Source organism: Myodes glareolus, chromosome 8 (assembly GCF_982192425.1).
Source record: "Myodes glareolus chromosome 8, mMyoGla1.1, whole genome shotgun sequence".
NCBI classification, from domain to species: Eukaryota; Metazoa; Chordata; class Mammalia; order Rodentia; family Cricetidae; genus Myodes; species Myodes glareolus.
In genome coordinates this window covers 77,349,076-77,364,996 of record NC_142033.1, presented here as the reverse complement: position 1 = coordinate 77,364,996, position 15,921 = coordinate 77,349,076, and the positions used below count along the sequence as shown (strand labels likewise).

Here is a 15,921-nt window from a genome sequence, read left to right as displayed (position 1 = left end):
ATGCAATACACAGATACAAGAAAATTGAAGTAACTCCCGCATTCTAGCTGACCTCCACGGATTAAAGCTGGATACCAACAACAGAAAGCTTACAAACTCAAAGAAACTGAATAACTCACTGCTAAATAAAAAATGGTCCAAGAAAGAAATTAAAAGCTTTTGTAAACTGAATTAAGATGAATATAGAACACACTCAAACTTATGAGACACAATGAAGGTACTTCCAAGAGGCAAGGTCATAACACTAAGTATCTATATTTTTAAAAAATGTAGAGATCTCATATTAGTAACTTAACAGCACATATAAAAATCCTAGAAGACTAAAAAGGAATAACACCCAAAAGAAGTAGTCCACAAGAAGCAATCCAACTGGGGGCTGAAATCAATAAGATGGAAACAAACAAACAAAATACAAAAAAATCAATGAAACAAAGAGTTCTTTGAGAAAATTAATGATATTGGCAAACTCTTAGTCAGATTAATTAACAGGTAGAGAGATAAGATCCAAATGAACAAAATTAGAGAAGAAAAAGGAGACATAACAACAGACATCAAGAAACCCAGAGAATGATAGGATATACTTTTAAAACCTATACTCCAACAAATTAAAACATCTAAAAGAAATGGATAGTTTTCTTGATATATACCACCACCTTACATCAAGAATAGAAAAGCAATTTAAACAGACTTTTAACCCCTAGTGAAACAGAATCAGTCATTAAAAGTCTACCAACTAAATAGAGCCCAGGACCACAAGTTTATAGTGAAGAATTAGACCATACTTTTATAGAAGAATTCACATCAATTCTCCTCAAATTATTCCACAAAAATAGAAACAAAAGGAACATTGCCCAGTTCATTTTGAGGCCACAGTTACCCAATACCCAAACCATATGAAGACCCAACAAAAAGAATCACTTCCAACTTCCCTTATGCACAAATATGCAAAAATACTCAATAAAATACTTGCAAACTGAAATAGAGATCTCATCCAAAAGATCATCCCCCATGATCAAGTAGGTGTCATGCCAGAGATTCAGGGACAGTACAACATACATAAATTGATTAAAAAAAAATAATCCACCATATAAACAAACTGAAAGACCCTCCACATGAGCATTTCATTAGATGCGATTTACATCAAGCCAAAAACCAATATCAATTTAAATGGAGACAAGCTCAAAGCATTTCTACTCAAATCAGTAAGAAGACAAGGTCATATACTCTCTCCATACCTGTTCAATATAGTACTAGCATCCTTCACTAGAGCAACAAGACAACTGTAGGCGATCAGGGATACACATGGAAAGAGAGGAGTCAATGTACCCTTATTTGCAGGTGATATTATTGTATACATAAGTGACTCTAACAATTCCACCAGAAAATTCCTACAGGTGACACTTTTAACAAGTAGCATGATACAAATTTAATACATGAAAATCAGTACCCTTCTTATATGCAAATGACAGACTGAGAAAGAAATCAGGGAAACAGTGCCTTTCACAGTAGCCTCAAAAAATAAATTAAAATATATTGTAGTAATTCTAGCCAAGCAAGTGAGAGATTATGTGATAAAAACTTTAAGACACTGAAGAAAGAAATTGAAGAAGGTATCAGAAGATGAAAAGATCTCCTGAGGCTTTCTGTCCTGCCCACTTCCCACAATCATTTAGTTCCAAAGATATCACCCAGAGTCTACATTAGTTATAAACTGATTGACCCATTAGCTCAGGCTTCTTATTAACTCTTACAACTTATATTAGCCCATTATTCTAGTATATGTTGGCCACATGGCTCGGTACGTTTTTCAGCGAGGCAGTCACATCTTCCTTCTTCTGTGGCACGCTCACAACTGCAAAGAGATGGGCTTCCTTCTTCCCAGAATCCTTCTGTTCTCATTGACCTGCCTCTACTTCCTGTCTGGTTGTCCCACCTATACTTCCTGCCTGGCTACTGGCCAATCAGCGTTTATTTAAAATATAATTGACAGAATATAAACCATGGTCCCACACCAGATCTCCTATGCTCAGAAATCAGAGGATTAATATAGTAAAAATGGCCACCCTACCAGAATCCTACAGAGTCAATGCAATCCCCATCAAATTTTAACACAATTCTTGAAAGAACTTGAAAGGGCAATTTCAAGTTTCATATGGAAACAAACAAACAAGAACAATGAAAATCCAGAATATCTAAAACAATCCTAAATAATAAAAGAACTGCTAGAAGTATCACTAACACTGACTTCAAATTCTGTTAGAGCTATAGTTTAGAGAGAGAAAGAGAGAGAGAGAGAGAGAGAAAACCAACCAATATAGTGTTGACACAAAAACAGACATGTTGACCAATGGAATCAATATGAAGACCTAGACATAAGTCTACACACCTATGAGCTTGATTTTTGATAAAGAAGTCAAAAATATACACACGACGGGGGGGGGGGGGGACAGCATCTTCAACAAATGATGCTAGTCAAACTGCATGGCTGCTTGTACACAAAATTCAATTCCAATGAATCACAAACCTCAACATAAAACCAGATAACCTGAATCTGATAGAAGAGAAAGTGCAGAATAGACTTGAATTCGTTGGCATAGGAAAAGCTCTTGTGAACAGAACCCCATTAGCACAGGCACTAAGAACAACAATAAATAGGACCCCATGAAACAGAAAAGCTTCTGTATGACAATGGACACCATCATTCAGACAAAGCATCAGGCTACAAAATGGGAAAAGATTTTACCAACTACACTTCTGATAGAGATCCAGTATCTAATATGTAAAGAATTCAAAATACTGGACGTTGAGAGAACAACCCAATTTTGTTCATGTTTTTATTCAAAGTTTTTTTCACTTTATATACCAGACCTGGCTTCCCTTCCCTCCCATTCTCCCATCCAACCCCAACTCCCACTCCTCAGAGAGTATAAGACCTCCTTTGGGGAGTCAACAAAGTCTGACATACCAAGTTGAGACAGTACCAAATCCCTCCTGTATCAAGGCAGAGCATGGTATCCCTTCACAGGGAATGGGCTTCAAAAATTCAGTTCATATACCCAGGATACGTCCTGGCCCCACTCCCAGGACCCTCCCCCAACAGATCAAGTCAAGTAACTGTCACCTGCATTCAGATGGCTTAGTTCAGTCCCATGCAGGATTTCCAGCTGTCAGTTCAGAGTCAGTGAGCTCCCTCTAGCTTAGGTCAGCTGTCTCTGTGGTTTTCCCAATCATGATCTTACCTATCCCCTGCTCATAGGATTCCTCCTCCCTCTCTTCAGCTGAGTTCCAGGAGTTCAGCCCAGTGCTTGGTTATGGATCACTGCATCTGCTTCCATCAGTTACTGGATGGAGGTTCTGTTCTTCTTCCCTTCTCTCTTCCCTTCCATAACCACTAAATATCCAACCTCACTCTGCATGGTGTGCCTATCCATCTGTCTCTCACCTGCCACCACCACATGGCTCACCACCGGGGACCAGCCACCTTCAGAGGTCTGCCGCATGGTCTTGTGTGCCATCCCTGCCTGGGACTGGCTGCTCTCAGGACCCGTTGCCCGCTGCCTGCCACCACATGGCCTGCTGCCTGCCAAGGCTTGGGGACCTACAGCGTTTCTGCTGCCTGCTGCCGCCGGGGATTCACAGCAATTTGTATTAATCCATTACATTTGGTTCCTCCCTAACCCCGCAATGGGTCCCTCTACCAAAATATCTCTTTCATTGCTCTCCCACTCTGTCCCCCGCAACTCATCTTGAGCCCTCATGTTCCCATCCGCCATCCCCTGCCTTCTACTCCCTCCTAGTTAACCTAGGAGATCTTAACTATTTCCCTTTTCTGGGGCCTTCCATTTGTGTTCCTGTTAAGAGTCCTCCTTTTTACCCAGCTTCTCTGGAGTTGTGATTTGTAGCCTGGCTATCCTTGCTTTATGTCTAATATACACCATACACTTATTAGTGAGCACATACCATGTTTGTCTTTCTAGGTCTGGATTACCTCACTCAGTTCCATCCATTTTCCTGCAAATTTCAAGGTATCATTGCTTTATTTTTTTTAACCACTGAGTAATACTCCATTGTGTAAATGTACCACATTTTTTTTTATCTATTCTTCAATTGAGGGGCATCTAGGTTGTTTCCAGGTTCTGGCTATTATGAATAATGGTGCTATGAACATAACTGAGCAAGTGTCCTTGTGGTATGAGTGTACATCCTTTGGGTATATGCCCAGGAGTGGCGTTGTTGGATCTTGAGGTAGATTGAGTCCCAGTTTTCTGAGAAAACATCATACTGATTTTCAAAGTGGCTGTACAAGTTAGGACTACCACCAGCAATGGAAGAGTGTTCCCTTACTCCACATCCTCTCCAGCATAAACTGTCATCAGTACTTTTTATCTTAGCCATTATGACAGATATGATATCAGAGTTATTTTGATTGACATTACCCTGATGGCTAAGGATGATGAGCAATTCCTTAAATGTTTTTCTGCATTTTGAGTTTCTTCTGATAAAAAGTCTTTGTTTAAATCTGTACCCTATTTTTTAATTGGATTATTTGGTATTTTAATGTCTAGTTTCTTGAGTTCTTTATATATTTTGGAGATTAAGCCTCTGAAAGATGTGGGATTGGTGAAGATCTTTTCTCATTCTGTAGGCTGCCATTTCGTCTTAATTGATCATGTCCTTTGCCTTACAGAAGTTTCTCAGTTTCTGGAGTTCCCATGTATTTATTGTTGCTCTTAGTGTCTGTGCTACGGGTGTTATGTTTAGGAAGTCGTCTTTTGTGCCCATGCGTTCAACACTACTTCCCACTTTCTCGTCTATCAGATTCAGTGTAACTGGATTTTTGTTGAGGTCTTTGACTCATTTAGACTTGAGTTTTGTGCATGGAGACAGATATGGGTCTATTTACATTCTTCTACATGTTGGTATCCAATTATGTCAGCACCATTTATTAAAGATATTTTCTTTTTTCCAGTGTACAATTTTGGCTTCTTTGTCAAAACTCGGGTGTTCATAGGTGTGTGGATTACTATCCAGGTCTTCGATTCAATTCCATTGATCTACGTCTCTTTTTATGCCAATAATAAGCTGTTTTTATTACTATAATTTTATACTAGAGCTTGAAATCAGGGATGGTGATGTCTCTGGGAGTTTCTTTATTGTACAAGATTGTTTTGGCTATCCTGGGGTTTTTGTTTTTCCATATGAAGTTGAGTATTTTTCTCTTGAGGTCTGTGAAGGATTTTGCTGGGCATTGCATTGAATCTGTAGATTGCTTTTAGTAAGTTTGTCATTTTTACAATGTTGCTCCTACATATACAGGAGCATGGGAGATCTTTCCATTTTCTGATATCTTCTTCAATTTCTTTCTTTAAAAACTTGAAGTTCTTACCATACAGGTCTTTCACTTGTTTGGTTAGAGTTATCCCAAGATAGTTTAAGTTATCTGTGGTTATTGTAAAGGGTAATATTTTCTGGTTTCTTTCTCAGCCCATGTATCATTTGTATATAGAAGGGCTACTGATTTTTTGAGTTACTCTTGTATCAAGCATATTACTGAAGGTGTTCATCAGCTGTAGGGGGTCCTTGGTATAGTTTTTTGGGGTCACTTATATATAGTATCATATCATCTGCAAAACTTTGTGAAACTTTGACTTCTTCCTTTCTAATTTGTATTTCCTTGATCTCCTTTTGTTTTCTTATTGCTCTAGCTAGAACTTCCAGTATTATATTGAATAGATATGGAGAGAGTCAACAGCCTTGTCTTGTTCCTGATTTTAGTAGAATTGCTTTAAGTTTCTCTCCATTTAGCTTGATGTTGGCTGTTGGCTTGCTATATATTGTCTTTATTATGTTGAGGTATGTTGTTTGCCTGATCTCCCCAAGACCTTCATCATGAGGGGATGTTGGATTTTGTCCAAGACTTTTTCAGCATCTAATGAGATGGTCATGTGGTTTTTTACTTTCAGTTTGTTTATATGGTAGATTACATTGATAGATTTTCGTATATTGAACCATCCCTGTATCTCTAGGATGAAGCCTACTTGATCATGCTGTCTGATTTTTTTATATGTTCTTTGATTCTGTTTGCAAGTATTTTATTGAGTATTTTTCATCAACGTTCATGAAGGAGATTGGTCTGTAATTCTCTTTCTTACTAATGTCTTTGTGTGGTTTTGGTATCAAGGTAATTATAGCCTTGTAAAAAGAGTTTTTGCAATGGTCCTTCTATTTCTATTGTGTGGAACAGTTTGAGGAGTATTGGTATTAAATCTTCTTTGAAATTCTGGTACAATTCTACACTGAAACCAACTGGCCTTGGGAGTTTTGGGGTTGGGAAACTTTTGATGACTGCTTCTATTTCCTTGGGGGTTAGAGGTCTATTTAAATTCTTTATCTGGTCTTGATTTAATTTTGGTAAGTGGACCTATCTAGAAAATTTTCCATTTCTTTTATATTTTTCAGTTTTGTGAAGTACAGGTTTTTGAAACATGACCTAATGATTCTCTGGATTTCCTCAGGGTCTACTGTTATGCTCCCTTTTTCATTTTTGACTCTATTCATTTGTATATTCTTTCTCTGCCTCTTGGTTAGTGAATAAGAGTTTATCCATCTTGTTGATTTTCTTCTTGAAGAACCAACTCATTATTTCTTTGTTTCTTTGTATTTTTCTCTTTTCTATTTTATTGATTTCAGCTCTCAATTTGATTATTTCCTGGTATCTAGTCCTCCTAGGTGAGTTTGCTTCTTTTTGTCCTAGAGCATTCAGGTATGCTGTTAAGTCACCAGTGTGAGATTTCTCCAAATTCTTTATGTAGGCACTTGGTTCTTTGAACTTTCCTCTTAGCACTGCTTTCATAATGTGCCACAAGTTTGAGTATGTTGTGCTTTCATTTTCATTGAATTCTAGGAAATCTTTAGTTTCTTGATTTGTTCCTTGATCCCGTGATGATTCAGTTGAGCGCTGTTCAATTTCCAAGAGTTTGTAGACTTTCCTCAGCTAGCGTTATTGTTGAATTCTAACTTTAAGCCATGGTGATCTAATAAGATACAGTGGATATTCCATTTTTTGTATCTTTTGAGGTTTGCTTTGTGATTAATTTTAGAGAAGCTTCATGAGGTTCTGAGAAGGTATATTCTTTTGAGCTTAGATGGAATGTTCTATAAATATCTGGTAAGTCCATTTGAGTCATAACATCTGTTAGTCCCCTTATTTCTCTGTTAAGTTTCTGTCTGTCTGACCTGTCTGCGGGGGGCCATCCTGACCGGCAGGAATGAACGCCACCAAAAACGAGAATTCCTTCTCTGGTCACATCTTTATTTGGAGCATTCCCTTGAGGAAAATTGGGGGAAGGGAAGATAGAGCAGGGACGAGAGAAAGCTTAGAGAGAGAGCGTTGGGCCCCGAGGCAGCTGCTTTTAAAAGGTGAAGAGGCTTGAACGCTGTCCTGATTGGTTAATGCCATTCTGCTGGTCTGAGCATGTGCAGGCAAGGGTGCTCAGCCCCACATGGCTACCTCCAAACTGCAGGACCACCTGTGCCTCCAGGTGGCTCCCAACATCTCCCTCTTCTCTTGTTAATAAGAGCAATAAGGCAAAACTATTCTTCAATCTGGTCCCCACCTCATGATGTGTGGACCGATTAAAGAAAAGAAAAGCAAGACACACCCTTCCCGTGCAATGGGACAACTACTTCCCTGGGAGTGCTAGGGCTGTGTCTGCACACCCTCCGCCTATGCATACCTTCCTCCATGCTTTGTGGGACTATCTGGTCCCTAGAGGGTACAAAGGCTATGCATGGCTAATTGCCTATGAGCTCTTTAGAAGCTGAGAGTCAAACTTGGGGTGAGGATACACATACCAAGGATGCCAAGGCCTGTGTCACAAAGACCTTGTCCCACCTCACTTGGGCTAGCAGGTAGCACACCAATCAAAGACATACAGCACTTCCACCTAGACACAGCATGCCAAGGATATCTCTGCTCCCACCCATTCCTAAGGAAGGAAAAGGCAAAATAGAGTCAGTCAGAAAATTGTTAAGAGATAAGAGGTTGAACAGGGTGTTGCTCAAGTCGATGGTGTGAAACAGCTGCTCTTGACACTGCCCAGAGGGTCATCACTGCTGCCTCCGCACGAATCTTCCACAGCAGGACACTCAGCATCCACTGGGTCATCTTCTTTATCTCTCTTGTCAGTCTCGCTGGCATCCAGATGTATGTCAGCATTCCTAGAAAAACATAAACAAAACTCTCCTCCCAAATAAACATTTAAGAGTATTAAAAACTCTCAATGTAAAAATTCAGCACAATCAGTACTGGAAGTAGGCTGGTTTTGAACTTAGAGACCTGTAGGTCTCTGCTTCAAAAAGCAAATCTTGTTTGTCTGTGCCATCAAAGCAGGCCTTAGAATTAAACGGAATTGCTTTCAAACAGAGCATCTCTGTCTGTTGCAGTTTTTCCAGCAAAATTTTGAATTAAAAATTAAGTGTAAAGAATGCAAGAGAAATCCTTTCTCTGGGGGAAGCTGTCACTGGTAGGGTAGTCCCCCTCTATTGTTTAACCCCAAAATAGTTGTCACTGGGAATTGAACTCATGACCTTTGGAAGAGCAGTCAGTGCTCTTAACCTCTGAGCCATCTCTCCAGCTCCACTATTCAGATGGAAAAGCCTCTAGGTAGCATTGTTTTATTCCACCCATTGCCAGAGGCAATAGGTAATGGTAACCAGGTTGACGCGCCTTTATTATGATAATTAGGACCAGTTCTTTGAGGGAAAGTGGGCGTAGACCATCGATCTAGCTGCTTCCTGCTGACGACGGGGCGATGTTTGGGGGATAAATGTTTTTATCTGACTGATTTTTTGGCGACAAATGTTTTTATCTGACTGAATTTTTTGGCGACCTTGGCTGAGGGCGGCAGCAGCAGACAGCGGCGGTTGCCCCACCTCTGAGGCCCATTGTGGCGCGCGCTCCGCATGGCCCAAAGGCATGGCCCCGCCCCGGGCCGTGCGCGGGCTCGCCGTTTATCCCATAACTGCGAACTGTACCTCAGCCTCACCTCAGGCATTGAATTCGCACCGCCAAGCTCGGGCGAGGGGGGCATCCGCCCACCCGTGGGGGGGCTTCTCCTGCCCGGTCTGCCCGCGCGCGGAGCCCCGTTCTCTGGGAACTCATCTCCGCCCGCCCATGTTGCTATGGAAACACAGTTCAGAGTTTGGACCCTCTCCATCTTTAGGTCTTTAGCAGCGCTGCTGCTCACCACGCAGCTTCCGCCTCTGCCTCCCGAGTGCTGGGATTAAAGGCGTGCGCCACCACCGCCGGCTACTTCCTCAAACAAAGTTTAAGTTTTCTGTACGTGAGAGCCAGAGACTGAGCTCTCTTAACAAAATTAGGCGAAAATCACCTCCAAAAGCTCTGTGGCTCTTTAAGAATAGGAAAGGCAGTCTTAGAACACGATCAAACTCGCCTCCCTACGAGACTGTTGCCTCCAGTCTCTAACAGCGAGTACGGAGGTGGACGGAAAGGGAGCGGAAGCCGCGGTCTCCCGTACCCCATCGTCCTCATAGTCCCGCCTTAGTTACCTCGCCTTTTTTGCTGCTGTTCACATTCCTCCTGCACTGAACTTAAGGGATTTTTCTTCCCCGTTGCTTTCTGTACCTTCTTTCAGATACCTTAACTTTGATTTTTTTTTGTATTTTCTTTTCTTATTAGGCCTATCCTTTGAAATTCTTTTTCCTCCCCTTTTTGGGGGAATTCAACTGACGTCACTCACCGCTCCACGTTCTCAGAGTTCTGAAATTCACGGCTCTCTGTCCTGGTGTCTGATTTCAGCTTTTTTTCTCCCGGACTTTCAGCACGTTGCTGGGCACTTCCTTCTCAGGGTCCCCCGGCGTAGTTGTCAGGGTCCCTCAGCGTCCCGGGGTTTCGAGCACCAGTTGCGGGGGGCCATCCTGACCGGCAGGAATGAACGCCACCAAAAACGAGAATTCCTTCTCTGGTCACATCTTTATTTGGAGCATTCCCTTGAGGAAAATTGGGGGAAGGGAAGATAGAGCAGGGACGAGAGAAAGCTTAGAGAGAGAGCGTTGGGCCCCGAGGCAGCTGCTTTTAAAAGGTGAAGAGGCTTGAACGCTGTCCTGATTGGTTAATGCCATTCTGCTGGTCTGAGCATGTGCAGGCAAGGGTGCTCAGCCCCACATGGCTACCTCCAAACTGCAGGACCACCTGTGCCTCCAGGTGGCTCCCAACACCTGTCCATTGGTGAAAGTGGGGTGTTGAAGTCTTCCACTATTAGTGTGTGGGGTTTCATGTGTGAGCTAAGCTGTAGTAATGTTTCTTTTACAAATGTGGGTTCCCTTGCATTTGGGGCACAGATGTTCATAATTGAGACTTCATCCTGATGAACATGGAATGTCCTTCTCCATCTCTTTTGATTAAGTTAGTTTGAAGTCTACTTTGTTAGATATTAGGATAGCTACACCAGCTTGTTTCTTTAGTCTATTTGATTGGAAAATCTTTTCCCAACACTTTATTTTGATGCATTGTCTGTCTTTGTAGTTGAGGTGTATTTCTTATATGCAACAGAAGGATGGGTTCTGTTTTTGTATTCATCCTGCTAACCTATGTCTTTTTAGTGGTGAATTGAGTCCATTGATATTAAGAGATGTTAATGACCAGTGATTGTTAATTCCTGTTATTTTTCTGGTGGTGGTGGTGGTGGTGGTGTTTGTATGTTTCCCTTCTTTGGGGTTTGTTGATGTGAGGTTACCTTTTGTTTGTGTTTTTGTTTGTGCGGCTAACTTCCTTGAGTTGGAATTTTCCTTCTAGTATTTTGTATAAGGTTGGATTTGTGAATAGGTATTATTTAAATCTGGTTTTAACATGGGATATCTTTTTTATTCCATATACGGTGATTGTAAACATTGCTGGGTATAGTAATAAACATTGCCGGGTATAGTAATCTGGGCTGGCATCTGTAGTCTTTTAGTGTCTGTAAAATGTCTGTCCAGGACCTTCTGGCTTTCAGAGTTTCTGTTGAGAAGTTGGGTATAATTCTGATAGGTCTGCCTTTACATATTAGTTGGCCTTTTTTTGCAGCTCTTAATATTCTTTCTTTATTCTGTATGTTTAGTGTTTTGGTTTTTACATGGTGAGGGGACTTTTTTTTGGTCCAGTCTATTTGATATTCTGTAGCTTCTTGTACCTTCATAGGGATATCTTTCTTTAGGTTGGGAAAGGTTTCTTCTACATTGTTGAACATATCTTCTGTGCCTTTGAGCTGGGTTTCTTCTCCTTCAATCCCTATCATTCTTAAGTTTGGTCTTTTCATGGTGTCTCAGATTTCCTGGATGTTTTGTGTTAAGAATTTGTTGGATTTAATATTTTCTTTGACCATTAAATCTATTTTCTCTACCATATCTTTAACATCTGAGATTCTCTCTTCTATCTCTTGCATTCTGTTAGGTATGCTTGCATCAATAATTCCTGTTTGCTTACCCAGATTTTCCATTTCCAGAATTCCCTTGGTTTGTGTTGTCTTTATTGCCTCTGTTTCAATTTTCAAGTCTTGAAGTGTCTCCTTTATTTGTTTGATTGGTTTTTCATGGTTTTCTGGTCTTTTTTCTTTAAGGGATTACTTTCTTCAAAATTTTTGTTTGTTTTTTCCTCCATTTCTTTAAGGGAATTTTTAATTTCTTCTTTAAGAAGAAATCTTCATAAAGTTATTTTTAAGATTATTTTTTCTGCTTCATCTACATTGGGCTGTTCAGGTCTTGCTGTTGTAGAACCATTAGTTTCTGGGGTTATCATATTACTCTTTATGTTGTTGAATATATTCTTCACTGCTGTCTGCCCATCTCTTCCTCCTAGCCTTGCAAGTGGGGCCTGTGCCTTCAGTCGTAGTTGATGCAGCCAGGGATGTTTGGGGATAGCAAGGACACTGCTGCCTGGTCTCTGATGGTGTAGTAGGTGGGGTGGGGCACAAGATGTGCCCCTGGGGGCTAGAATCTAGGGAGCAAAACTGTCCATCCAGGAGCTCAGAAACCTCTTTCTCTAGTTGTAGCAACAACCCAATTTTTAAATTGGGGTACAGATATAAACAGAGAATTCTCAATAGCAGAGATACAAATGGCTGAAAAGCACTGAAATGTTCAATATCCTTAGTCATCAGGGAAATGCAATCAAAATTACTTTCAGGTTTCATCTCGTACCAGTCAGAATGGCCAAGATGCATCAAACGAGTGACAGCTCATGCTGTCAAGGATGTCGAGTAAGGTGAGGGCAGAGCCATTACTAATGGGAGTGTAAACTTGTGAATCCACTATAGAAAACCACATGAAGGGTCCTCAGGAGGCTGTCACACTCTCAGCAGATACAGAAAGAACACTTCTTCATCCTACAGAGACGCCTGCTCAACCATGTTCATTGCTGTTCTATTCCTAATAGCTAGAAACTGGAAATAGCCTAGGTGTCCATCAATGGATGAATGGACAAAGAAAATGTGCTATATTTACACAATGGAATATTACTCAGCTGTTAAAAAACATGAAATTAGAAGATAAATGTATGGATCAAGAAAAAACTCATCCTAAGTGGAGCATCTTAGATAGGGTCACTAATGCTGTGATGATACACCACAACCACAGGCAAGATGGGCAGGAAAGGGTTTATTTGGCTAACACTTCCACACTATAGTCCACCACTGAAGGAAGTCAGGACAGGAACTCAAACAGGGCAGGAACCTGGAGGCAGGAGCTGCTATGGAGGATTACTGCTTCCTGGATTGCTTCCAATGGCTTTTTTAGTCTACTTTCTTATGGAACCCAGAACCACTAGCCCAGGAATGGCCCCACTCACAATGACCTGAGCCCTCCCACATCAATCGCTAGTTAAGAAAATACCCTACAGTCTTGGCTGCAGCCTGATCTTATGGAGGTATTTTCTTTTTTGCTTTATAAATAATACCGTTCAGAATTTCCACTTCCTCCCCTCCTCCTATTCCCTCCCGCTCCCCCACTCTTATTTGAGGTTCTCTCATCTCAGATGACATTAGCTGTGTCAAGTTGAAATAAAATTATCCAGTACAATAAATAACCCAGAACCCAGACCCAGAAAGACAAAAATGGTGTGTGTATATGTGTGTGTGTGTGTGTGTGTGTGTGTGTATGTGTGTGTGTTTACATGCCAATGTTACAAAATAAGTCTTTGATAAATAAGCTAACCACATAGGTTAAGAGTAAGGGAATGAGGGGGAGAAATGGATGTCTCTAGGAAGGGGAAATAGAAAGTTATAGAGGAAGGGGGCACGGGAATGAGAAGATCAAATGGGGAAGGGGAGAGAAGTAAGGTGTAAGGGAGGAAATGTGAGGATGATAGCTAAAACTTTGGGCCATTTGAGGGGCCATGTGGAAAATTAATACAGTAGAAGCTTCTTAAAATATATACACATATAAAGGCAATCTAAATGAAACTGTCAAATAATGGGTTAGATGAAGCCTCAACTGAACATCTCTTGTTACCAAATGAAGCTTCCAGTGCTGGAAATGGGTAACACCAATAGTGTTGTTGGCCAAGGGGGCCTGCCCCATGGACACCCCCAAACAGCCCAGTCTGTTGATTGACCTTCACAAACTGACAGCAAGGCCCTGTTTTTGATGACAGCACCATTGAACATTCAAGAGTAAAACTGGTGTCTACGAGTCTTCACCCCTGTGGACTAGTGTTCATGGGACTGGAAGGTACTGTGCATGCTGCTGAAGAAGAAAGGGAAACAGCAACCTAGCCACAAAGTCTTCATTTGTACAGTGACGACCTGCCTGCATGATGCTACTGTAATAATGCCACGAATCCTGTGGGAGCAACCAACCACTATCTGATTGGATTTAAGACATGCTCCATGAGATGGAACCCATACACAAAACTGTTCCTACTCCGGTGGCCAAGAATTAGAGACCACATAAGTCAGGGGCCTAGTGGAAAACCAAGTATCACTGTTCTGCCAAAGAAACATAGCAATAAAATAACTCCTAATGACATTCTGCTATATTCAGAGATCAGTGCCTTGCTCGGGTCATCGTCAGAGAAGCTTCCTCCTGCAGTAGATGAGAACAAATACAGAGACCCACACTGAGCAATGTGTACAGAGTGAGAGACCTTGGAACACTCAGTCCTAAATTGGATGTCTCCATCGAATCCCTTGACTCAGGACTTAGGAGACTCTTCAGAAGAGGAGGCAGGAAGACTGTACCAGCCAGTAGGCTTGGGGAAAACCGAGGAAGCAAAGCCTTCTAAACACAACAGAACCAAGACACATACAAACACATAGAACACATATGAACATATACTGGCAGCATGAAGAAGCTGGCATGGATCTGCATAGATGGGGTCTCAGCACTGAGAGTGGAAGTGAATGCATAGCCCCTCCCCTTAACCTAGAAACACCGTCCAATTGATAGCCAATCTCAAATGAAAACTCAGTTCTCTCCAACAGAGTCTCACCAGAAATACAAACCACTCTTAAGGTCAAGCCCCATGCCCAGCAGTAGACAGCCGACACAAAATGAACTCAGTGGCATCTTTGAAGGTTCTTTGTTCCATTATATTTTCACAGGGCTTTTTTTTTTTAAAACTTACAGGTCCCTCACATATTTATTATGGCTTCCAGTTTTGCACTTTTAGGGGATCCCTGTGCAGGCAAACATGTATGTCTCTGTCTACAGGAACATCTTATGCTTTTTCTTTTACACATTTTCTTCTGTTTGTTTGTTTTGTCCTGTTTTGGTTTGTTTGTCTTTGTTTTATCTCGTTTTGATGCCTATTTGTTTTCTAACAAGAGCAGAAAGGTGTGGATTCCAAAGAAAGGGAATGTGGGGGGAGTCTTGGAGGAATGGGAAGAGAAGAACCACAATCAGAATATATTGAATGAAAAAAATCTATTTTCAATAAAAGAAAGAAAACTAAGTCATCTGGGGTGTAGACAAAGAAGTAACGTCACTGAATCTGTGGGGATTCTTTTTTCAATGTGTAATAATTGCATTGTTTTTCAGAACAGCCACAGGGCTCGACCTCCCCACCAACAATGCACAAGGGTTCCTCTTTCTCCGTACCTCCACACACATCTGTAGTCTTTCAGATGTTTGTTTTTCTTATACATTGTGTGTGTGTGTGTGTGTGTGTGTGTGTGCACGCGCACACGTGCACGCATGCTTGCATGTGCACACACATGCCACAATGCCATGGCAAACATATGGAGGTCAGAAGACAACTTTTCAGATTCAATTCTCTCCTTCTCCCTTGTGGGTCCCAGAGATTGACTGGAAGGTTTGGTGGCAGTCACCTTTGTCCACTCAGCCCTCTTGGCAGTTGTTGTTGTTGTAACAGTAGACACTGTAAATTGGAATAGGTGACAAGTGGCACCACCTTGTGGTTTCTATCTCAACAACAAAATGTTTGACTAAAGATGATGATATTTTGATTGATATGTCTCTCATAAAGCCAAATGAGGCCACAATTTAATGTGGGAACTTTGTCCAACTGTCACCAGTTCCCGCCCATTCAGCCAGTAGGTGACTTGTGGTTGTGGATGGTAAGAAATTGAACAGTGACGAAATTGTTTCTGACACCGAGCTGTGTCTCTGCCTCCATTGCGGCACAGTTACATTGAAAATGGCATGCTCAATGAGACAGCCAGGTCCCAGAAGACAAACTCTTCAGCATCTCACATCTCCATAAATCTTGGGAAACTCAGATGCAGAGAGAGCACAGCCAGAGGCTGGCTGGTGGGCACTGTGGAGAAGACTGGGTCACATGAGTTTCGGCTGCCACAGGGCTGAGTTGAGTGTTGTCCAGCAGGGTGCTTATAGCAAACAAAACCCTGCACACTTGAAAACACTGAGCATCTTGAAGTGTCCTCATCTCAAGCGACACTAGGTATG

General features: G+C 41.4%; 2 long non-coding RNA genes across 2 annotated transcripts in view; both read right to left on the bottom strand.

The window, feature by feature from the left end:
* Positions 1 to 3,391, bottom strand: part of LOC146893913 (uncharacterized) — a 104,100-nt gene extending 100,709 nt beyond the window's left edge. Inside the window, exon 1 of the long non-coding RNA XR_015002575.2 lies at positions 3,240 to 3,391. This is a non-coding gene — a long non-coding RNA (uncharacterized LOC146893913). The remainder of the gene's footprint in view (positions 1 to 3,239) is intronic.
* Positions 3,392 to 7,291: 3,900 nt separating this feature from the next.
* On the bottom strand, positions 7,292 to 8,633 carry LOC148121199 (uncharacterized). Its single transcript, XR_015738506.1, has 2 exons — positions 7,895 to 8,633; positions 7,292 to 7,616 (listed from the first exon to the last, which is right to left on the bottom strand). It is a non-coding gene; the product is annotated as an uncharacterized LOC148121199 (long non-coding RNA).
* Positions 8,634 to 15,921: the final 7,288 nt, after the last annotated feature.